Here is a 25,044-nt window from a genome sequence, read left to right as displayed (position 1 = left end):
TGGGAACATATACACCATAAAATTTAGGTGGCAAAAGGTTTCGCTCTTATTCATGAGAATGATTATAAGGAAACACTTTCGCTAACAGACTTTAAAGATTTGATAAGTATCATTACGGTTAGTCGTTGTGATAATTGCATTCTCAAATTCGCAATATGATTATGTCATCCCTTTTCATAGTTCGAATTGTGAGAGATGGCAAAGAATTATTTGAACTTTCAAGGCATATGGTTATAAGTTCTAAAAGGGTTTGATCACACACACATATGCTATCTAATGAAGGTGTATAATCTTGAGAAGTCTAGTTGAAGACTTGTCGAAGCATCATGTATCAGAAATCTGCACTTTAGTAAGAAAGTCAAGAGTATTAATTTCTAAAAGTCCATTTGATTTATGGGTACATGTCAAAGCTAGTAGGAGAATAATTGTTATGCTAAGTGTTGCAAGTTAGCAATACTATTTGTAGGAAATAAAGATTGCAAATTTGCAAGCTGCAAAGTTTGGGAATTGTTTCGTTATATTAGACTTAAGGGAGAGGTAACTCATACTTCCTTTCGAATCTAAAGATTTAGATTGAAGGGTTTAATATAGCTTAGTGTTGGACATATATGAATATCATGTTGAAATGATTCAACATAGGAAAATCGATATATGGAAATATTATAGCAAAAGACTGAATCTGTATCAGGTCTTTATGAATCTAGTCCCATATGCTTCGGACATAGGATCAGTTACATATGCTATAATATTCACTTGCTTTTTTTTTCCAAATAACTTGGGAAATGAGAGGGAAAAGGACTAGAACTTTGTGTGAATAAAGTTGTTAAGCAATTGTCATGAACATTCTAAGGTTACACCAAAAGATTGGTTGCTTGTAGACGGTTGAAAGTATTAATTTGGACGAACCATATTGACATGATTCTTGATCGGAATTGATGGTCATATGGGAATATGGAAATGTCTCCATAGTGGGAGTTGATTTTTAAAATCTATATATGAGTTGAAAACTTTAATGCAAGAAAGATATTCAAGGAGTGTACCTTGAATCCGAGACTTTATTTTCATGGAATTGTTTTTTATTAACAGAGTTCCAATGGAACATGCTGTAATATCGTTAGCTAAGTCTATGTGAGTTTGAAGCCTCAACATCACAGAAGATTGATGCATGTAAGGTTGGAATTCTGAAACTTTTTAGTAGAGACAAAAATTTGGAATTGTGAAATGAGCATTATTGAAATAGTATCCGGTCGATCTGTTCACAAAGGAAGGACCATAGAGAGACATAGTATGCATGTTTATAACATGGCATGACTGATGTTTAATTCAAATGGTTAGTTGATTACTCGAAACATGATACAATGAATAAAGACTTAATTAATATGGTGATTAAATAATAAGAGTTTTATTTATATTCAATAGTTTTGAAACCATAGTTAATTTGGTTATTATTGTGTTTCACTTTGCATGTTTTACATCCTGAATAATTTGATTATTCAAAATTCCACAGTCGATCGTACTTTTGGAAGTAAGTAATGAATCAAGATTGTCGAGAACTGGATTGTAGATTGTCTAAAGAGTTTTGGACATAACAATAGTTTTGTTGCGATGTTCATGAGTACTTAGTAATGGGGATTTTAAGTATTGTATAAACCCATGCTTAGAGAATTACTTCATGGATTTTATCACGAGTGATTCTGAGACGATAATATCTTATATTCTTGAAACAGAGACATATGAGTTGTTGTTTACAAGTCGGTTGTGCATTGATAATACGTAAACGCATCAGTAACTTGATGTTATAAAACATATTGTTGTGCATGATTTGATGGGTAAATAGTACAAGCATATAAGTCAAAGTTTATTCGTTCCTTTTTCCCTAACGATAAAAGCGATATCTTTGGGACCCTCAATAATTTGATTTCGACATCTGAAGTGCTAGGCTGAGCCCATACTAAATTGATGTATTCAATTAGCAGTCTGAATTCAGTCGTCATAAATGGGGAAACCGAGAAACGAAATTTTGGATAGTGACATTGATTTCAATCCATGTCTCTTGTCCGTATGATATCTTGTAGATTGAATGAATATTTGATCACTTATCTTAGGACACGTAACTGTCTGGGTCAGAGTTCGACAACAGATTTTGGTAGCTACAATTTGCTTATAACTTTGGAAGTTATACTGACAATTATAGTTATTAGACTTATCCAAGTGGGAGACTATTGGAAGCACATAACTATAATTGGTATATACTTGAATTGATAGTAGCACAGTCCTTTTGGGTTGCCCTCAAACCTAGCAATTGGACAGGATTATTTTGGCTAAATCCCGGTCTTATATACAAGTGCCAGGGGCAGATCCTAGTCTTTCATACAATTGCCAGGGGCCAGATCTTGGTCTTTCATGTAATTTTCAGGGGCCAGATCCTGGTGTTTCATTCAATTTCCAGGGGCCAGATCTTGGTCTTTCATGCAAGCATCATAAAGACAACTAGCATTCCGCATAAAAAGTAATGGGTTGGCATTGGTGCCTTCGACCCATGAATATAGTGAGAAAACTCACCTCATAGTCTGATAGAATAGTTGTACCGATCACTTCTCTAAAAGATATCTCTACCGGTCACTTATACAATTAACAGGAACCTAAATCTCAAACTATAAATCAAATTACCCAAAATGCCCTTAGGTCAAACTTGGTTAAAATCCTGGTCAAAGTCAAATGTCAACCGAGTCGATCGGGTTAACTCAGTTGAGTATGTTGGGCATACTCAACACGTACGCGGGGCGTACTACGCATTGACCAGAAGTCGAAGGGCTGGCCACGTACGCGCAGCGTACTCTTTGGTACACCCAGCGTATGTAGTTGTCATCCTCCCAATCCATCAAGAGCTGAATCCTTTAAGCTCTTTCGTCCAAAATCCAGATCTAACCCTCAAATGATATCCTTAACGATAAAGTTTCCAACTTTATGGTCTTGGATGGCTGTTAAGTCTTCAACATCCAAAAACCCTAACTTCTTAACTCATTAAGACATCGAAGACCATTCATGGAGGAAAACTAAGGACCAAGGTCACATTTTTATGGTTCCTAATGACTCCATAATGGATAAAGTTTCCAAATTTATCCATCAGAATGGTCCCAACAAACAAGATCTAGTCTTTAAGTCTCAAAGGGATCAAAAGTGCATTTTTTTCAACTTAATCCATTAAGTCCAAGTCTCCAACATTCAGATCTGAATCAATATGATATTTAAATGGATAAAGTTTCCAAATTTATCCATAACAAGGTCACAAACTTTCAATATCTAAAATTTATGCACTTAAAGCGACCTAAAACTCATAACACCCAAAACTAGCTATATCTGACAATTTCATCATCAAGATTCAAACTTTATACCTCCAGAAGAAAGATCAAGGTGAACAAGGTCTGGATCTACAAGCTCCAATGCAACCAACGCTTTTTCAATGAGTTTCTTCTTCTCCTAGGTGCACCAAGAACAATCCAAATCACTTAAAAAGACTTTCTTTTTTCTTACAAGGCTCAAACTAGGGTTAGGGTTCAAAAGAGGGTGTTGGAGAGGTGGAGGCTGAGAATGGAATGGGTTTGGGGAAGTTAATGAGCTTAAATAAAGCTCAAACCACGAAAAGAGGGTTTGGGCACTGATCGCGTACGTCCAACGTACTAGGGATGCCCTAGTACGCCAACGAACTCCACGTACGCCCAACGTACGCGACTAACCCAAAATCATCCTAACTTGAAACAGTCATAACTTCCTCGTTTCAACTATGATTTCGACGATCCTTATATCCACATAAATATAATTAAGGAACTCTATAACCCTATATACTTACTTTTGACTTCATACTCATTGAACTAAAATCCATAATTCATAAAAGAAGTCTGAAACACTACTTTTCCTATTTTACCATTTGACTCCGATGCACAAACCGAACTCTTGGATCACATAATCTACATTACCCACATCCAAATGGGTCTAAACCCCTCTTTCCCAAAGCCCGAAGCCTTATGATACTTGATCTTTGGGTCACGGACCCGAATTATGAAACGACTCGAAACAGGGTGTTACAATATAAAAATAATATTTTTATATAAATAATACATATAATATTTGGTGTTTATACTTAAGTTTTCAATAGTAAGTTTTGAGATTTTGACAAAAAGTTCTATCTAAAGATTAGATTATTATATTATCCATTTAATTGATTAAAAATAGACAAAACTACACAAATGGTCATTGTGGTTAGCTGAAAATCACCACTTTGGTCCAAAAAAGTTTGGACCAGCACCAGTGGTCCAAAGGTTTGATTTTTGTTGCGAGTTTAGTACAATTTACTATGATTTTTTTAATAAGGACATGTTTACCCTTTTAATTTTTTTCATTTTCTTTTTATTACACCAATTAAATAAAAGCTAAAACAAAAACCACCTAACCCCACCCTACACCCTCTCTCCCCTCTTCACAAAACACATCTCTTTCATTCTAATTTTCACAAAATCGAAGAAGACAGTCACACCACCAACGACTGAGGCTTCCAAAGGTTTAGCGTTCCAACAGAGAAGGTTTCGGAAACTGAGGTTTCTAGTAGATCTGAAGGAGTGAGAAGACCGGAGGCGGCCACCACCATTTATTACATGCCACCTGGAGCACCGCCGGAGGTCTGAGCCCTTGATTTTTAGCCAATAAATAGGTGGTCTGAGCTCTTCATTTTACGGACACCAAAAGGTGGTTTGAGCCCTTCGTCGGAGGTGTTAGTTTCATTTCGGTGTAGATCTAAAGGGTTTCAGCGGCATTGTAACTCGAGGCTTGTGTTTCGACATAAAAGGTAGATATGGCAAAGGTTTTCAGGAAGCTAGGGTAAGGGTTTCTATTGGCGGCGATGACAAAATAGATCTAAAAACCGACCACACCGTTGAACTGGACCTCATCGATGGAGGTTTGGTGATACACCGCTCGTCTCTCTTCTTCTTCTTCGGTGAGGTGTCAACGTAGCAAAGCATTAGCACCGCCAGTCCGCCACCCTTATAGTTTTTCGAAACCCTAAGTTTTCAGATCTGTTTTCACCCTGTTTCTCTCTTTTTTCTTGCCAGACAACCAGCAGATCCAGATCTACGTCGTGGTGGCGAGATGTTGGTGCTCTGATGATCGTTGTGTGGTGACAGCGACGATTGGTGGCGGTGGCGACGGTGATGTTTGACTGGTGGTGGTGATGTTTTTCTTTGTAATAAAGAGAGGGTGGGGAGGGTGTAATGTTTTATTTTTGTTTTTCTTATAAGTACAGAAATAAAAAAGAAAAAGAGAAAAAATAGAAAATGAAATTTCAGAGGGCAAAACCGTCATTTCAAAAAAATTCATAATCAATCATTCTCAACAAATGAAACCCGCCGTATTCGACTCTAATTTTTATTTATATTATAATTTAGGAGGCACAACTTTATACATTAAACAACTTTGTGAAAATAGTTGTTCTTTATTTTGACTATATTTTTAGCCTCATTATCCAAACTTTTGGCTCTGTTATTGATTTAAACAAATACCCATGACTATTTAATTAGCTGTATAGTTATATCCCTACTAAAGAGTTTCTAGCCCAACGATATCTGGTGTTGTCTTACCTCCTTGAGGTTGAGGGTTCAAGTCCCATCGTGAACATAGGTTGAGGTTGAGGTTGGCGTTGCGTGTGTGTGTATATATATATATATATATATATATATATATTAGAAAAGTTTGAGGCCCGTGCTAAGCACGACCCACAGAGGGTAATTTAGGTATTTTATTTATCATAGTCTAAAGTACAATGTGCTAATAACCAAAAATTAAAGATGTTTTTATGTTGTTTTGAATCTTCAATGTTTATATATACATAGCTTCAATGTGATGTCGTCTGCAAAATTTGCATAAGTTTTATAAGTTTTGTTGTTAGAAAGAGGTAACAAATGTAAAAAAAGCAACTCACTTTTGTTTGTTGTTTGTGATAACATTATACTTCCATTTATTTGAGAAATATATATATATATATATATATATATATATATATATATATATATATATAGAGAGAGAGAGAGAGAGAGAGAGGGAAAAGTGAATATATATAACAGCCCATACAAGCTTAGGTATAGAACCCTTAAACTACGTCGTTTTGATAACTTATAACCTTTTTAATCTTGCTTTAACTACCGTGATTTCCTTCCTAAAAAATTTGAATATCCTATCCCCATATTCTCCAAATCTGTAAACTAAGTCATTTCCTAAAATTAATTGTGATTTCAACATTTTCTTCATAAGGTTTTCATCATATGGTGTTTTTTCTTCCTTAATTCCTACACAGACGTAAACTAAGTCCCCACTACCCGGTCGAGAGGACCGAAGGGGAGACCAGCACCCAGATATGCTAGTCAGAACCCGGTCGAGAGGACCGAAGGGGAGGCCAGCTCCCAGATATGCTAGTCAGTACCCGGTCGAGAGGACCGAAGGGGAGGACAGCTCCCAGATATGTTAGACAGTACCCGGTCGAGAGGACCGAAGGGGAGACCAACACCCAGATATGCTAGTCAGAACCCGGTCGAGAGGACCGAAGGGGAGGCCAGCTCCCAGATATGCTAGACAGTATCTGGTCGGGAGGACCGAAGGGGTAGGTCGGGCACCCAGATATGCCGGACAATATATGTATGTTATGTAACTGTATGGTAGGTGGTATGATGGGGGAACTCACTAAGCTTTGTGCTTACAGTTTATAGTTTTGTTTTCAGGTACCTCTTCGTCGAAGGGGAAAGAGCTGGCGCGGTAGCGGCACATCATACACACACATTGATTTCCGTATCATGAGTTATTCTGGGATTTGTACTCTGACATTATTATGTTTTTATAAAATGGTTTCCGGACACGCGGCATTTTTATGAAATGATATGATCAGTGAATGTTTTATTTCTAATGTTTGCTAAGTATATGTTTCAAAAATGAAAATTTTTTTGGCTCGTATTTTGGGATGTTACAAGTTGGTATCAGAGCCCTGGTTTGAGGGATTCAGACACACCTTCGGGGGATGTCTGGACTCAAATCGAGGGATTAAAAGATTTTTATAAAGAAACGATTTTCTAAAGACTGGGTAAAAGGGTTTCGAGAAAGAACGAGGTGTGTGATGTGCGCGACCGGCCGAGCTCAAGTAAGTTTTCCCCAAAGTACCCATACAAGTTTATGTTATGATTATCAGTTTCAGTTTCAGTAGAACAGCATGCTAGAATAGGACTAAGGATCTAGGAATGATGCCTTATGTGCCTGCTTTATGTGTTCCAGCTTTATGAGAATTGCATGCTAGTACCGAGTAGACAGTAGTAGGATAGCCTGTTTAGGTTATGCATGGTAGTATGAGCTTAGCAGTGTATGCTAGTACAGATCAGTCGATATGATAGCCAGAGTAGTACATACTTGATTATGTGTACTCAATGTCCGAATGCTGCTTGTTATGTGCTTTTAGGAGTTCTAGTTGTCTTTCACTAACTAGTAAACGAATATGTTAATATACATATTGCAAGGACTAAATAATTTCAGAGGGTTGGGTCTAGCCCTATTTCGCAGCTCTTGTTTAAGTCCAACCGTTGTAGGGTAGGATCCCTCATTCGAAGAATTATCTAGTCTGAGTAATATGTAATAGTATTCACAAGCTAGTTAGGGGAAGAAAGCAGGGACTTCTTATGCAGCTGAGGGCGGAGAGTGGGTTGGCGACTTCCTAGGGCGAGCCTAGGATGAGATTAGCCTAGGATGGGCCCGTACTACTGAAAGGAGAGGATCCGTACTTGAATTAAGGGAGACTGAGGCGAGACCAGGAACCTTGCAGTAGACGAGATCCCTTTAGATGTATCAGTACCACCGACAGTTGTCGTTATGTATTGCATAATGGTGGTACTACGCTCGAGGCCAGCAGTTGGCAGTTCAGGAGAGGGATCGGGTTCGGGATCAGGTTCCGAGCCAATAGACGAGAGGCTACGCGAGTTCATCGCGTCAGAGATCACCAGAGGCATCCTTGATTCGACTCCCATTATCTTCGGGTCGATCAAGGAAGGGATAGTAAAGTTGATGGAGGATCGCCTCAGGGCATTCAGGATCGACATGGCATCTGGCCAGTCAGGATCTCGCACACTGTCCTTCAAGGACTTCCGGGGCAGTGGTGCGCTGGATTTTCACGGGGCGAAGGACCCCATAGCTGCCAGGGGATGGATTGCAGACATTGAGTCTGCACAGTTGACTAGCTTCTGCCCCGAGGGGTCGAAGGTGAGATTTGCAGCAGGATGTTTGAGAGATCGAGCTAGGGATTGGTGGGAATCCGTTGGTGACTCGTTGGGAGCCTCTGCTGTCGAGGCTATGACCTGGTCGGACTTCGTGACCAGGTTCAGGGCAGAGTTTGCGCCGGCTGTCGAGCTTCAGCAGCTGGCCAGGGAGTTCGTAGATATGAGACAGACGACGGAGACTGTGGCGGAGATCACCGCCAAGTTCCGGGAGAGAGCGTTACTGGTGCCCCAGTACGCGGGTGATGAGGATATGAGGAGGACCCGCTATCATGACATGCTACGAGCTGACATTCGGGAGCATGTCAGTTTTTCAGCTTGCCCTACCCTGGACTCTATGGTTGCTAGGGCAAGGGAGAGGGAGATAGACCTGGAGCACATTCGGAAGAGAAACGCGGAAGAGGGGCATGTTATGGGGGCTTCGGGGAAGAAGCCCAAGGGACCAGATGCGGGGCCGAAATGCCAACAGGGACGGGGCCGCTGCAGGAAATGCGGCAAGACGCACGAGGGAGCGTGCAAGTTGGGATCGTCAGGCTGCTACAAGTGCGGCAAGTTAGGGCACTTCAGCAGGGATTGTACCGCCCCTGCACCTGTGTTACAGACATCAGAGTTGCTGTGTTTCCACTGCAACCAGAGGGGCCACAAGAAGGCCAATTGTCCCCAATTGACAGCAGCAGCGCCAGTAAAGGCGCCAGCTCCAGCGACCCTGCGGATTACCGATGGCCGGCAGGGCAAGGCAGAGGCTCCAGTGGTGAGGAGTCGGCCATTTCAGCTGACTACCGAGGAGGCACGCGCTGCACCCGATGTAGTGACGGGTATGATTCTTTCCCTCTGGTTTATTTTTATGACGTTTATGTTATTGATATGTGCTCTGTTTAGGATCGTTCCATGTGAACGGTATCCCAGTACAGGTACTGTTTGATTCGGGCGCTACCCGATCATTCGTTTCTCTTGCGCTTAGCAAGAAGTTTTCTGAGTCTTCGGGTATGTTGGATTGCCCTCTAGAGGTCGAGATTGCGGACGACCGATCAGTGCGAGCATCTGAGGTCTTCCGAGATTGTGTGCTGAGGTTATTTGAGGAGCGCTACTTGCTAGACTTGGTTCCCATTCCATTGCGTGGGAACAAGGTGATTATAGGCATGGATTGGCTCAGCCCTAATGGGGCAGTGATCGACTGCGCGCAGCAGTTGGTGCGGATCAGGACCCCAAGTGGGGGAGAGCTGGTGATTCAGGGCGAGAGGCCACAGCGAGGACCGGCCTTATGTTCAGCAGCGAGAGCTAGGCGTTACCTTCAGCAGGGTTGCGCAGGTTATGTCACGTATGTTATGGATACCCGGGAGGCGGGTAGGGCGACGATGGGCGATGTGCCCGTAGTACGAGAATTCGCGGATGTATTCCCCGAGGAGTTGCTAGGGATACCTCCGGAGCGACAGGTGGAGTTCAGGATCGACCTAGTCCCTGGTGCGGCTCCGATAGCCAAGGCACTGTATCGGTTGGCTCCTCCTGAGATGCAGGAGTTGTCTACACAGCTTCAAGAGTTGTTAGACAAGGGTTTCATTCGACCGAGCAGTTCACCCTGGGGAGCCCCGATTCTGTTTGTGAAGAAGAAGGATGGGTCGCATCGTATGTGTATAGACTATAGGGAGCTGAACAAGGTAACGGTGAAGAACCGTTACCCACTCCCGAGGATTGACGACCTCTTTGACCAGCTTCAGGGAGCATCTTGGTTCTCCAAGATAGATTTGCGTTCACGGTATCATCAGATGAGGATTAGGGAGGAGGATGTGCAGAAGACGGAGTTTCGGACGCGTTATGGCCACTATGAGTTTGTGGTGATGCCTTTCGGGCTCACCAATGCTCCTGCCGCGTTCATGGACCTCATGAACCGCGTGTGCAGATCGATGTTAGACCGGTCTGTGATAGTGTTTATTGATGATATCTTGGTTTACTCCAAGACACAGGAGGAGCATGAGGAGCATCTGTGAGAGGTTCTAGAGACCTTGAGGAGGGAGAACTTGTACACCAAGTTCTCCAAGTGTGATTTCTGGTTGCGCGAGGTGCAGTTTCTTGGGCACCTTGTCAACCAGAACGGGATTTCGGTAGGTCCGGCCAAGGTAGAGGCCGTGATGAGATGGGAGGTTCCGAAGTCTCCATCTGAGATTCGGAGTTTCCTGGGATTAGCTGGCTACTATCGGAGATTCATCCAGGATTTCTCCAAGATAGCATTACCCCCGACCAGGCTAACGAGGAAGGCTGTGGTCTTTCGTTGGGGGCCTGAGCAGCAGGCAGCGTTCGAGACACTGAGGCAGAGATTGTGCGAGGCGCCAATCTTAGCCCTGCCAGAGGGCATGGAGGATTTTGTTGTGTACTGCGATGCGTCCATCTCAGGTTTGGGCGCAGTATTGATGCAGAGAGGGCACGTCATCGCCTACGCGTCGAGGCAGCTGAAGCCTCACGAGGCGAACTACCCGATGCATGATTTGGAGTTGGGGGCTGTTGTGTTCGCCCTCAAGATATGGCGACATTACCTCTATGGGGTTCGATGTACGATTTACACGGACCACAAGAGCTTGAGGTACCTCATGGATCAGCCGAATCTGAACATGAGGCAGCGTCGGTGGTTGGACGTGGTAAAGGATTACGACTGCGAGATCCTTTACCATCCGGGAAAGGCCAACGTGGTGGCCGATGCGCTTAGCCGCAAGGCGGCACCGATCAGGGATATCTGTCTGAGGATGACAGTGGTGACTCCGCTTTTGGAGCGGATCCGGGAGGCTCAGCAGGAGGCTATGAAGGAGGAACATCGGAAGAGCGAGCGGATTGTGGGACAGGTTTCCTCCTTCGACTATGATAGTCGAGGGTTATTGACACTACACCGTAGGGTGTGGGTACCGTATCACGGGGGTGTGCGTCAGGTTCTGATGGAGGAGGCGCACAAATCCCGATTCTCCATTCATCCCGGGGCAACGAAGATGTATAGAGAACTTCGTCTAGACTATTGGTGGCCCTGCATGAAGCGGGATGTAGCATGGTATGTTGAGCGGTGCTTGACCTGCAGGAAGGTCAAGGCCGAGCACCAGAGGCCACACGGCAAGATGCATCCGTTGGATATCCCGCTGTGGAAATGGGAAGACATCACGATGGATTTTATCACCAAGCTTCCCAGGACCGCACGGGGAGTGGATTCTATATGGGTCATCGTGGATCGGTTGACCAAGAGCGCTCACTTCATACCGATCCAGGAGAGTATCTCGGCAGAGAAGTTGGCCAAAATCTACATCCGAGAGGTGGTGGCGCGGCACGGAGTGCCAGTCTCCGTGATTTCAGACATAGATGTACGGTTTACTTCCAGGTTTTGGAAGAAGTTCCATGACGAGCTGGGTACTCGTCTACATTTTAGCACCGCTTTTCACCCGTAGACCGATGGTCAGAGTGAGCGGACCATCCAGACTCTGGAGGATATGTTGCGGGCGTGCGTACTAGACTTCGGTGGTAGCTGGGATACCTATCTTCCTCTAGCTGAGTTTTCGTACAACAACAGCTACCACGTGAGTATCGACCGACCTCCCTTCGAGATGTTGTACGGGAGGAGGTGCAGGACCCCGATATGCTGGGGTGAGGTAGGCCAGAGGGTCATGGGGAGCACCGAAGTGGTGCTCAAGACGACCGAGAGGATCCAACAGGTTCGGAGCAGGCTTCAGACTGCACAGAGTCGGCAGAAAAGTTATGCTGACAAGCGCCGATCAGACCTGGAGTTCCAGGTCGGATATATGGTCCTCCTGAAGGTGTCACCATGGAAGGGTGTCATCCGATTCAGGAAACGGGGCAAATTGGGCCCCAGGTACATTGGACCCTTCAGGGTTCTGGACCGGGTGGGCAAGGTGGCATATAGGCTGGATCTGCCAGCCGAGCTCAGTCAGATCCACAACACCTTCCATGTCTCCCAGCTGCGGAAGTGCCTAGTGGATGATTCAGCGGTGGTGCCGTTAGAGGATATCCAGGTTGACGACAGCCTGAATTACATTGAGCGTCCAGTCGCAATCCTCGACCGGAAGTCGAAGGATCTGAGGAACAAGAGGGTGGAATTAGTGAAGGTGCAATGGCAGCACCGAAAGGGTTGAGAGTGGACTTGGGAGCCGGTGGAAGAAATGATGGAGCATTACCCCGAGCTGTTTCAGGACCGAGCAGCAGACTTCGAGGACGAAGTCTAAAATAAGTGGGGGGGATTTGTAGCACCTGGTTCCTGGTATGTAAATTTATCTAAGTATTTTGCATTTTTAGCCTTGGACTCGGCGAGTTGTAGGCCCGACTCGCCGAGTAGAGCCGGGACATGGAACACGTTTAAGTTGGCGACTCGGCGAGTCCCCGCTATCTGGTGAAACCCTAATTCCAAGGGTTTGCACCCTATTTAAACCAACCTTATGCGCTCCAAGCTCGCCCCCATTCACCCTCAGAGCCCCCTATATCGTTCTAACATCGTTCCTTGTGAAATTGAAGTGCTTGGTGTGATTTCTTGAAGACTTTGAGAGATAAAGGAGAGTAGATCAAGAGGAGAGGAAGGAGGCCAGGCATCTTGGTGTTATTTCAGAGATTTCCTTGAGGTATAACTCAGTTTCCCTCTGTTCTCATGCTTATAGTCCCTTAGAGCTCCATTAAAGTCCTTCTTGAGCCATTTCCAAGCTTGGGTATGAACTAGGGTCTGTGATAAGCCGATCAACCTTTAGATCTAGGCATGATTGAGCTCTAGGAGCTCGGATCCACTGCCTTTATGAAGCCATATTGCATGAAAGCCCTAGATCTACTCTTTTAGTGCATTTTGAGCCCTGAAACCTTCATTGGTGTTTATTTACACGTAAAGTTGGAAACTTTACGTGTTAATCAAGCCCTAGGAACCTAGATCTACGTATGGAATGAGCTGGATCCAAGCAAAATCGAGTATATATTAGTGGCATGTGGCTGACTCGGCGAATCGCTCATCGGACTCGGCGAGTCGAGTCGCGAGTCCTCGAGTTTTCCCCTTTTCGTGTTGCTGAGTGGAGTCGTGAGTCATAGGGGGGGGGGGTGACTCAGTGAGTCGGAAGCCAGACTCACTCATGGAGGAACTCGGCGAGTCAATGCCCTGACTCGGCGAGCCTCAAGAACAGACTCGGCGAGTTGTTCATACAACTCGGCGAGTAGGATGAAGGACTAGTGGTCATCGGTTTAGAAGGGAACTCGTCGAGTCAATGCCTAACTCGACGAGTAGAGACGAGATTATGGTCAATCGAGTGGATAGGGACTCGGCGAGTTGGCAAACCAACTCGGCGAGTCGGGTCAACTGGAAGTTGACTTTGATTTTGACTCTTGGTTTAGTTAGGGGTAAATGGTCATTTTACCCTGAGGGCGGTTAGCAGTATTTGACTGAGTGTTTTTATGGGAATTATAGCCGGAGGATTTCTGGAGCAGCAGCAGCAGAAGTCAGTCAGTTCCCACGCAGATTAGCAGACACTTTGAGGTGAGTTACCTTCCAGTAGCGGTGGGTCTACGGCCACAATGCCGGCCCACCAGTAGGAGTTGCATGATAGATGATTGTCTATGTGATATTCATCTAGGGTCGTTACTACCTGTGATATGTTTATGTGCTAAAATGACATGATGCTATGTACTAGTGACTGTAGGGGGAGATAGTCCCCAGATTACCGGCCAATAGGGTCGAAGGGGCGGTTGTGCCCAACCATGCTAGATAGATTATGTGATAAATGTGTTATGTGGTAGTAGTAAGGGGGTGAAATAGTCCCCACTACCCGGTCGAGAGGACCGAAGGGAAGACCAACACCCAGATATGCTAGTCAGAACCCGGTCGAGAGGACCGAAGGGGAGGCCAGCTCCCAGATATGCTAGTCAGTACCCGGTCGAGAGGACCGAAGGGGAGGCCAGCTCCCAGATATGTTAGACAGTACCCGGTCGAGAGAACCGAAGGGGAGACCAGCACCCAGATATGCTAGTCAGAACCCGGTCGAGAGGACCGAAGGGGAGGCCAGCTCCCAGATATGCTAGACAGTATCCGGTCGGGAGGACCGAAGGGGTAGGTCGGGCACCCAGATATGCCGGACAATATATGTATGTTATGTAACTGTATGGTAGGTGGTATGATGGGGGAACTCACTAAGCTTTGTGCTTACAGTTTATAGTTTTGTTTTCAGGTACCTCTTCGTCGAAGGGGAAAGAGCTGGCGCGGTAGCGGCACATCATACACACACATTGATTTCCGCATCATGAGTTATTCTGGGATTTGTACTCTGACATTATTATGTTTTTATAAAATGGTTTCCGGACACGCGACATTTTTATGAAATGATATGATCAGTGAATGTTTTATTTCTAATGTTTGCTAAGTATATGTTTCAAAAATGAAATTTTTTTTGGCTCGTATTTTGGGATGTTACAACTTCATTGCACAATGCCTTGATAAGGAAAAAGGTAGGAAGGTAGAGCAAAAAAAAATGAATGCAATAGTACACACACAAACAAAGACACATCACTAATTCTTGTATTTAGACCAAAGACCTTCAAGTTTTATTTTGCCAGTGATAGTTGAGATCTTTCTCTATTATCATAAGTAACAAAGAAACTCGCACCATTATATACCACAACCCACAACCACCTCCTAATAAGAAAAATATAAAGGGCAAAAAAAAAATCTTAATATTTTGGCATAGTTAACGAAAAGGTTTTAAATTTTTTCTACATAAAATAACACAATACCAGAATTGTTTTTGAAAAAAAAAATATACTTTTTGTCCAGTTTCTCATATTTACATGGCATCCTGACTTTTTTCGTTAATTTCACATATTTACTTTGTATCACAACCCTTGGAGGGTAATATGAGTATTTCCTTCGCCATTATCTAAATCTTTGAAGAGAAGTAAGTACATTGTTATTAATTATTATGGGTGAAGTATTTTAAGTATGTTTCTATTATTAGTAGAGAACAAATACATGTGAAGTTTATAATAAAAAAGATATCTGAAGTTTATAAATGATTTATTAATAATGATATACATTAATTCTAGAAATTAATAAGCCATAACTTTTATTTTAATAATATGGTTATTTTCAGAAAAATCATAATATTTCGATCAAATTAATAGAAAAAGTTTGGATACCAAGTAAATATATGAAACTGGACAAAAAGTATTTTTTTCAAAAACATTTATGCTATTTTGTTTTTGGTAAAAAAATTGGTACATTTTCGTTAATTAGATATTTTAAATATATAATTATATATTATTGCGCAACATACGAGATAACATTTAGTTTTTAAATAAACCTTTTCATTTACTCTCTTTTATAAAAACCAATAGACAATCGGTGTAATTTACTTTAAATAAAATGAGAAAACTACATCTAAACACTCTTTAATTCAAGTCATTATACATATTTTCAGATCTAAAAAGTCAAACTAAAAGTAAACTAAATAAGCTCATTCGTGTACACATTCTTCTTTACATTTAGATTGTGATCATATCTAACCAAAACCGAAGCTGGTGGGTGAATAATTTGGCTGTACACAAAATTGTCATTCCCATCTATTCACTTCAACTGAAAAACGCACACACACAAAAAAAACATTCTATATCGACACACACACATATATAACATATGACCAAAAAAAAAAAAAAATAATCATCACGATATGATTAATGATTTACATCAACATAATATTTGATAATTTCACATGAAAATTACCCAACTTTGATTCTCTGCAATCTGCAATCATACACTGAGCCCAATTATATACACTCAGCAAAGATCTTTAAACATTGTTCTGACTTACCATATTATCATATACTCTAGTTCAATGTTTTTGCAAAATCAAAAAAGAGAACCCCTTTGTCCTCTTGCATTTCCATCACGGGTATGCATCTGTAGGAAAAATCAAGTTGCCTCTTAATAGAACTATCTATAGAATAGGGTATTTGTTTTTGCTTTCTAATCCTCAACTATCCATGTGCCACACTTCCTTGAATGAAATGTAAATGCAAAACAAAGACATAAAAATGCTTTAAAATTTGAAAATAGTTTTACACCGCTGCCATTGACATAAACATACACCACATGACTTTTATTTTGTTGAGAAATGATTTTTATAGAACTTATTTCAATCCAAAATATCAAGCAGGAAGAGGCGATGCATGACATAAACATACACCACATGGCTTTTATTTTGTTGAGAAACATTCAATAAAGTAAAAATTCGAATTAGTTTAAGAAAAATTTGCAGGAAGAAATATGGTGTCACGAAATAAATATCAACTATTAACAAAGAAAGAGAAAGATGGAAATTAGCTATCTTGCTATAACAATACGTGCAATGCAGTGTTCTACACCAGTACAACAATTAATGCTTTAAAGCAAAATTTTAAAACTTGATGTCAAGAGCTTCATCGATTCAATTAGGAAATTACACAACCGAGCAGCATGAAGTGATGGACACAATAATATCCCTGATTATATAACTGATTGTTCAATTTTGAATTTGGTTCCTCACTTTCCTTACAAATACCTTGCAATTCAGTTTCTTTATCTATTAGATTCGCATTTAACTCATCAATATCCGCTCTTGAACTTGGATTGATGTTTTCCTTTTAGTGGTAAAACTTAAGGGACTTTATGGTCTTTTTGGTTGTTTTGAGTTGTAATAGTTTCTCTAGCTAGTTCTTAGGAACAAGATTTTGACTTTCCGCAATCTTAAAGTTAATTGTACATGGTTTCCATAATAAAAAGATTTTATATCATGGTTGCTTTTAAGCCATCTCAAGTAAAACTTAATTAGGGCTATAAGTCATAAACGACCAAACTGTAATCCAATTTCAAACAACTTGTAAGACAATAAAGCATTCACTGACCTCTTCAGTTGAAACTCTGTGAAGTAGTTGGAAGAAAAATATAAAAATTTTATTTGAAAAATAATTTTACCTTATTCGGGAGAAGATGCTATTGCTGATGACATAATTAGAAATCACAAATTGCATGCCTAGAACCCACCCACATTACAAAACTTTTCAGATGGTCAAATAGAACACATACCTGAATCAATGCAACCTAATCATTGTGATGAATGTCTGAAGATGGGTTTGTTTGTATTTTAGGAAATCGAGTTCAACCATCAAAACATAGAGAATCTGCATACCCCAAATTAAAACCATAGATTCATTAAAATATAAAAAACACGTAATAATCATACCAATGCTTCCATTGATATCAAACACCAATCTTAAATCAAGCCAAAAGAAATAAAATGAACGAACCCTAATTAGATTCCAAAACTGAAAACACGCAACCATTTGGGAGATAGCCGTTGTGGTACATTTTTTGCTTCCTTACATTTGCTTGTATCTACACCCAGATTCATGAATCAGAACAGAGAAAAATGGAAAATAATAAGGATGAAAATTACATGTAAACCCAAGGATTTTCAATAAGAACACATGGTAATACGCATCAATCGATCAGCGAAGGAAGCATAAATCGGTCGGTTGCAGTCGATTTGAGAACTTACGATTCGCCGAATTAGGGTTTTTTTACGTATGATTTGGTCGGACTGCTTGTTGGAGACGAATCTAGACGTTCGGTTGGAGTAGATGGAGAATCTGTGGAGCTTTCGAAGTGCAGAAAATGAAGCGTTGAAGGAGAAGGGAAGATGAGAACGATTGAATCTACGTTATGGTAAATTCTGTCGATCGGAGGTGAATTCTTCGTTGAGAGGAACGTTATGTGCGACGATCATGAAGAATTGAGTCGACATTTTGACAGAATGTGACGTTTAGGAGTGAGTTACGTGGAAGCTTTAGAACTCCATGAATTTTGTTTTAGAAAACATCACAATAAAAGGGCTTTCATATATAGTAATGAATCGTCACTCTTTGTCTCTCAATCTGCCCCTTGTCGTCTCCAACCTCCACCCCTATTGTTGTCGTCCTCTATGCCATTTCCTCCTACCGCCATGAAGACCCGTCATTGTTACCGCCGACCAACATAATCGCCACCAAATACTACCGTAATAATCGCCACCAAATACTACCGTAACAATGGTTTACTTTCCATCGTGATAGAACCTCCACAAATATGAAGACTTTATTTAGGTCTGATTGATTGGTATGAATTTGATCCTCTTTGTTCTTTCTTCTTTCTCTTGGCTTAGATTCTTGATTACTATTTAGTAAAATTAGATTTTGACAAAATGAAATTTTTGTTTAGAGAAACCATGTTGGAAACTTACAACATAATGTGAGCGGTTTTCGGCGAGGTGGCAACCGGAAGAGAGGAGAGGCAGAGCTTACAGATGCGGAAAATGTGCGGTGACCAGCAGAGAGAGATAGAGAGCAAGAAAAAGACGACAACAATATGAAGACGGGACCGGTGGTGAAGACGTAGTTGGGCGCCTGCGTTATTTCCGGTGAGATTAGGTGTTTTTTTCCGATGACCCGAATAGATTTTCTGGGTTTTTTTCTTCTTAAACACAAAGCTTGTGTTAAAAACTTGTGTAAATTTGATTAGATTTTTTGTTCTTTTATAGAGTTTATGATATATTTTCCTAATGAAACAAGATTAATTTTGATCTTTCCAGTGATTTTCGGAATTTTAGTTGCTTGGTTTGGTTGCTTGATTATTTAGACTCTAAATTAATAACAGATCTAAAAATCAGGGGGCCAATTTAATGATTATTGGTTTAATTTTATAATTAAACTATATATAGGAGTATTGCTGTATTAGAAGCCTCAAAACCGGGGAGGCCAAGGCCCCCCTAGCCCCCATTACGTTCCGCCACCGAAAGCATGATAATGTAATGGATTTTGTGTAATTAGCCATATTGCAAAATCCTAACTAATAGTACCATTTTCCTTTTTCATCAATTAAAGATTTCTTTTTTTAATTCTTTTAGTCGGAGCATGAAGGAGGATGTGTTGTATTTTACGAATGTGAGTTTGAGGGGTTATTTTGTATATTGGTGATAGTTGAGGGTGGGTTTTCTAGATTTAACGATGATAAGTATTAAAGGTTAATAATGGCATAAAATAGCAACCGTCTTTACCCTTTTGACCAAAATAGGAAATGTACTTTACTTTATATCCATAATAACAAATTACTTTCTTTTCTTTACCAAAATAGCCATAAACTTTCATTTTCTTACCAATATTAGCAACATACTTAGTTATCATTTATGATAGCAACATAAGTTCACTTTTTTCCAAAGTTTTAGACAATAACGAAAGAAATACCCAAATTGTCCTTCGTGGGCCGTGCTTAGCACGGGCCTTTAACTTAGCTAGTATATATATATATACGCAACGTGTGGAATTACGCATAATTTTAATAAGTTTTACCAAACACCCTTTTATTCTATTTGTGGATTATTTCATGTCAATTTTAACATAAACGGATATTTGGAACCGCTTTTTGAAAAAACTTATTAATTTATTTTGATTTTCCAAAAAATCAATAAATTAAAAAGAGAACGTTTGGACATTTTTAAAATGCCTTTTTGGAATAGCTAAAAAAGCTTTTTCATAAATAAGAAAGACCGACTTTTGACCTTTTAAAGTTCAAACTACCAAAATACCCGCCGTTTTCTCCCCCAATAAGGCAATACTTATAATCCCCTCGTTGGCTTCGTTAGACTCATTCCACAGACACGCTCCTTCACCGATCTCCCACACCGGCGACTCTTCTCCTCCGATCTCCGCTCCAGATTTCCGATCTTTGGCGCCGGCTGCTGCTTCTTCTACTCCGACATGGTAAGTCCCATTTTCTTTATCCGGTTACACCTCCTGGATCGATATAGAGCTCAATTCTTATTCCTAATTTTTGGTTTGGAATCTCACCTTCTTTTTCCGGTTCTGTACACCTCGTTTGCTGATGATTTTTTTTTTTTTGAATCGATAAAGCACTTGAATTTGAAGCACACGAGTTTTTTTTTTTGGACTCAATGAAGCTTATAATCTGATTTGGTTGATATAGCTTGGTGATAATCTGGTTTGATGTTAACAGTAATTGAACTTTTTATCGATGACTTTGTTTCATGTAGGATAAGTCTGGGAGGAATAAGGTGTGCATAGTAAGGGAATGGAGCATCACATCTATGTCTTATACTCCTCAAGATGTTCACATAGATCCACTGAAGTAGGTAAGATAAATGTTTGATTCAATCCTGATAGAACGAGGTGCATATCATCAGGATTATAAGCGATCTTCGTGGTTTTTTTTTACATATAATCATATTCATTTGGCTTTTTCAGCAACAGATCTGAATGACAAAAGCCTTGATGATAGATGCTTTGTTAGGTGTTTTTCCCGATACATGAATATAATCTTCTTTACTAGGAATTTAGATGTCGTTTTTGGTGAGGATTTAGGTAATGTTTTGTTATTAACATTTTCAGATTTTGTGTAATTATTCTGTTCACAGCTTTGTACATGTTAATGTTGGAACAAAAGCTGTTGAAGGTATTACATTACCAAAATGTTGGACACCATCTGGGAATATACTGTTTTCATGTGGTGTAGTAAATTGGGATTATAGCTTCCAGCATGTTGCCATCAATGATGCATGCTAGATAGGTCCAGAGTGTCTGGTAACATAAAATATTAAATATATAAGTAACTATATTTATGGTAAGTAAACTCAATTTCGATAATTACCTTTGGATTTTACAATATTTATTAAATATAATTACTACTGTAACTTTATAAGTAAACTAGATATTTGTTAAATACATGATTGTAGTAAGCCATGTTGAATAAATTGAGGAATTTTAGAATGAATGAATGAAAGATTCATCCGTCAAGATTGGTGCAGAATGTCTGGTAAAAGTACATTGATCAAATTGTGATAATTTTGTTTTTTATCAGTCTCATTTTTTATATACATTTGGCAACCACAATCATTTTAGGACTTGTTTGGTGGCAATCAGGTGTCAAAAGTTTCCATAAATGGTGTCTTGATTTATTTATTTATTTTTACAGCAAAATCATCATCCAATCCTATGTCATTTTTAAAAAAATATTCACTCACACTCAACAAACATAAACTAAATAACAATCTTATCACAACATAGAGGAAGAAGAACAAATCACTTTGAAATATCTCTAACGAATAAAACCCTAAATCAAGGGAGAAACGAGTCTATGAAATATTTATGTCACTCACTCAACACTATATACATGGGTTAAAAGCCGGTGCAACTCATACCAAACCCGGAGGATCCGGCCCATTCAGGATCCATGCCTTCTTCCAACTTCCTAGGGGTGGTATTTGGCCCCTTTTTATTTATTATCACATTAGTACTAAAATAAAAGATAAAAATGTTAAAGACAATGCAAAAAAAAATAAAATTAAAAGGACCTATTACTCATTCCAAATTCAACATGAACCAAATCTACTAGAAAAATTGTTGGGTTTATTTCCTGAAAAAATACAATTCATAGGGACCATTTTTGCAGTTTTGTCTTCTATTCACTTAGGTTGTTTAGTACAGTTTAAAAAATGGAGGGTAGGGTAGAAAGTGTTAAAGTGGTGAAAAATAAATTCGAGGGGCTGCAGAGTTATTAATAAAAGATGAAGGGATGACGCTTGTTTAACTGGAAGTTTTATGTCTGAACTCGGATGAAGGCTTAATCCATGTTCTCTTCCACCCGATTCATCTCTCTTCCCTCTATAAACATGTCTCTGTTTCACTTCACACAAGTAGGAGTTGATCAAATCCCCAAGATCACAACTTCTTGATTGTTCTTCCAGACAATCATAAAACCCTCCAAAAATCTCCAACTTCCAACCAATCTTGATTCTTGTCAAGATGAAGAACAACAACACCCAATGGTGGAAACCAGGCAAAGATCATAAAGAAATACCAGACAATTCGGAAATCAAAAATCCTATTTCAGATAATCAATACCCAAAACAAGTCTTGGAGGACAGTGCAAGTTCAAGGTCTTCTCCCATGAAATCAAAGGAAAGCAAATCAACTTTCAAGGGGATCACTAACAAACCGTAAGTTTTTAAAAATTAATAGTGTATTTGTTTTTAAAATAATCTAAATTATTTAATTTGTTTCAACAGTTTCGGTAATGCTATAAAAAACATCGTTAAGCAAAAAAAGGGAGACTCTTGTCACGGGATGACTCAATCACCGTGTGCCACTTAGTGTTTCTTCGATTAAGTCAGGCTTGGAACACTTCCTTACGATGTACTAACGACTAGGATAGCAAGAGATGCGATAAGGAATGCTACGAAGTAAGAAAGAAAGCTTCTATTATAGACTCGACTACTTTACAAGGCAACCTCCCAATGGTTTGGGCAAATGAGCCCTTCTCCCTATTTATAGGAACCTTACACCTCATCAAGGAAAGTTTCTAGGTTCAGGACATTCTCGAGTATTCTAGATCATTCTTACAAGATCTTATTCTACATACAAAATTCTATAAGGTTCTATATTACTCTTTTGTGTCCTAGAGGGTTCTACGATGGTCTAGGATCTTCCGTATCGTTCTAGCTTCCTCTAGTGCTCTCTTGGTTATTTCGGATCGTTCCATCATGTTCCACGGACACCTATAATTTTCTAGCGTCTTCCGGGGTCTCGTAGAGTATTCTTGATCTCTCCGGAGACTTCTCGAGGATACTTGATCGTTCCAGAGTTCTCTAGACGTACGTTGAATTTTCCAGAAACTCGGTCCGTGACACCATCCCCCACTTAAACCCTTGACGTCATCGTCAAGTTTTCTAGTATGTGTCACTTGCGTTCTTACTTCCTCGCCTGCTGTGGGTCTTCTCGTAGGCTAATGACATATCGGAGCAATCCTTAAGGTTGGCAGTGACTCCATCTTGCACCGATATGTGTCGACACCTTGAACTATGTTGTTTGGTTTCATATCCTTCCCGGTTCGATCACTAGTCGCTTGTAAATTATCTTCCTTCTTCAAACTTAGGGTATTTTCTCGTATCTTCCCAACTTCCCTAAGGTCTTTGTTAAACTTCATCGATGATAGCGTTCGAGACCTTGTTCTACTCCTTTCTATTGGTACGATGTGAATGATTGTACCTTTAGTAATGTGCATGGTGTTATCACTTTCAAATGACTATGGACGTACTCCATCAAGGAATTTCATTCCCAATACCATGCTATAGTCGTCCATCGGTACGACTACTAGGTCAATGTTTCCTTCCCATTCCGTGATTTTCATGGGTATTCTCTGTGAAACTCCTAGGATAGGATTGGATGGAGAATTGACAACTTTCAACTGGACTTCTTCTTTCATGTAGTGGATTCCCAATCTCTTTGCTTCGTTTTCATAAAGGAAGTTGTGAGTTGCACCTGAATCTATTAGCGCCTTGGTATTTCTTCCATTTACCTTGGCTTCGACTAGCATGAGACTTCCTACCTTAGTTACACTCCCTTTCGATTCATTTGTCTCGTCTTTTGCTATAGAGTTCAGAAGTCGCGTGGAACTCATGTGAGTTTTTTTTTTTTCTTCTTCTTCTTCTTGCAACACCATTGCATAAAAGGTCTTCTTTTTCGGACAATCTTGGATCAAATGAGGACCATCACAAAGGTAACACTTGATCCCCTTCCGTTATTCTTTTCGATATCTTCGTTCGATTTCCTTTCCTTTCGTATTCGAATGTTGGGGTATGTCTTCTTTTGGTTGTGGTTCAGTTGTAGATTGATCCCCCCCACTATTTCTCTTAGCCGTGGTTTCTCTTCGAAACTCCATTAGATCTTCTGCTATGGAAATAGCTTCGTCGATGTCTCTGACATTTCTCCTATTGAGCTCGTTGTAGGCCCAAGATTGTAGTCCATCCATGAAATAGAAAAGTTTTTCCTTCTCCTGCATATCGGGTAACTCTAGCATTAAGCTCGTGAACTTGACTATATAGTCCCGGATGGATCCAATATGCTTTAGCCCACGTAGTCTCTTCATTGTTATGTCTACGGCAGTATGTGGGTAGAATTGTCTCTTAAGTTGCCTCTTGAACTCTTCCCAGGTGCCTATGGTGTATAAGCCTTTTTCAATGTCTCCATGATTCCTTCTCCACCATAGAGCTGCACTTGCACATAGGTAAAGGACTGCCGTATCGACCTTCGTCTTGTCTTCCTTTACTTTACTAGCATTGAAGTAACTTTCCATCGACCAAAAGAATTCGTCAAGTTCTTTAGGGTCGCGTTTTCCTCCATACTTCAATGGTTTGGGTGTTTCCATGTGCGCCAACTTACTCGCAACGGCTCCTCCGACGATTGATGCCTTGCACAAGTTTACTTCGGCTTCCAGTGTAGCTACCTTCTCACGGAACTCATTCCGCAAGGTGTTGATAAGTCCAAGGACTTCTTCCTTGATGAGACCGATGGTCTCCTTCAATCCATCGCTCGTGTCACTTATCTCTGCAACGAACTGATCGACGGGATCCTTCCACTCAAGGATCTTACCAACACTAATCTCTACCTTTGTAAGCTTGTTTTCAAAGCTTGCCAAAGGGTCAACAGATTGGTCCCTCCTCCTGGACTTCCTTCCTTTCTCTTCAGCGACAGGGAGAATGTTGGTTATTTCACTACTTCCTCCTTCCATGACTATGATCTCTTGCTTGTACGAACCTGGCTCTGATACCACTTATCACGGGATGACTCAATCACCGTGTGCCACTTAGTGTTTCTTCGACTAAGTCAGGCGTAGAGCACTTCCTTACGATGTACTAACGACTAGGATAGCAAG

At 40.7% G+C, this 25,044-nt stretch overlaps 3 long non-coding RNA genes across 5 annotated transcripts; 2 read left to right on the top strand and 1 right to left on the bottom strand.

Moving 5' to 3' along the window:
• Positions 1–15,845: 15,845 nt before the first annotated feature.
• On the bottom strand, positions 15,846–18,146 carry LOC145110873 (uncharacterized). 3 transcript variants are annotated; one of them, XR_013710080.1, is made up of 4 exons: positions 17,843–18,146; positions 17,592–17,679; positions 17,371–17,465; positions 15,846–16,206 (listed from the first exon to the last, which is right to left on the bottom strand). It is a non-coding gene; the product is annotated as an uncharacterized LOC145110873 (long non-coding RNA). The 3 variants fall into 3 exon arrangements; XR_013710081.1 differs by having other exon boundaries at positions 15,846–16,050; positions 16,118–17,465; positions 17,843–17,954; XR_013710079.1 differs by having other exon boundaries at positions 15,846–17,465; positions 17,843–18,140.
• Positions 18,147–18,323: 177 nt separating this feature from the next.
• LOC145110874 (uncharacterized) lies at positions 18,324–18,903 on the top strand. Its single transcript, XR_013710082.1, has 2 exons — positions 18,324–18,438; positions 18,541–18,903. It is a non-coding gene; the product is annotated as an uncharacterized LOC145110874 (long non-coding RNA).
• A 939-nt stretch (positions 18,904–19,842) lies between these two features.
• On the top strand, positions 19,843–20,849 carry LOC145111138 (uncharacterized). The gene is made up of 3 exons (XR_013710182.1): positions 19,843–20,078; positions 20,369–20,467; positions 20,580–20,849. It is a non-coding gene; the product is annotated as an uncharacterized LOC145111138 (long non-coding RNA).
• The last annotated feature ends 4,195 nt before the right edge of the window (positions 20,850–25,044 follow it).

The sequence above is a fragment of the Lactuca virosa genome, chromosome 5, assembly GCF_052849685.1.
Source record: "Lactuca virosa cultivar CGN04683 chromosome 5, Lactuca_virosa_CGN04683_v6, whole genome shotgun sequence".
Classification (NCBI taxonomy): domain Eukaryota; kingdom Viridiplantae; phylum Streptophyta; class Magnoliopsida; order Asterales; family Asteraceae; genus Lactuca; species Lactuca virosa.
The sequence above is the reverse complement of the archived record's forward strand: the minus strand, read 5'-3'. Positions and strand labels throughout refer to the sequence as shown.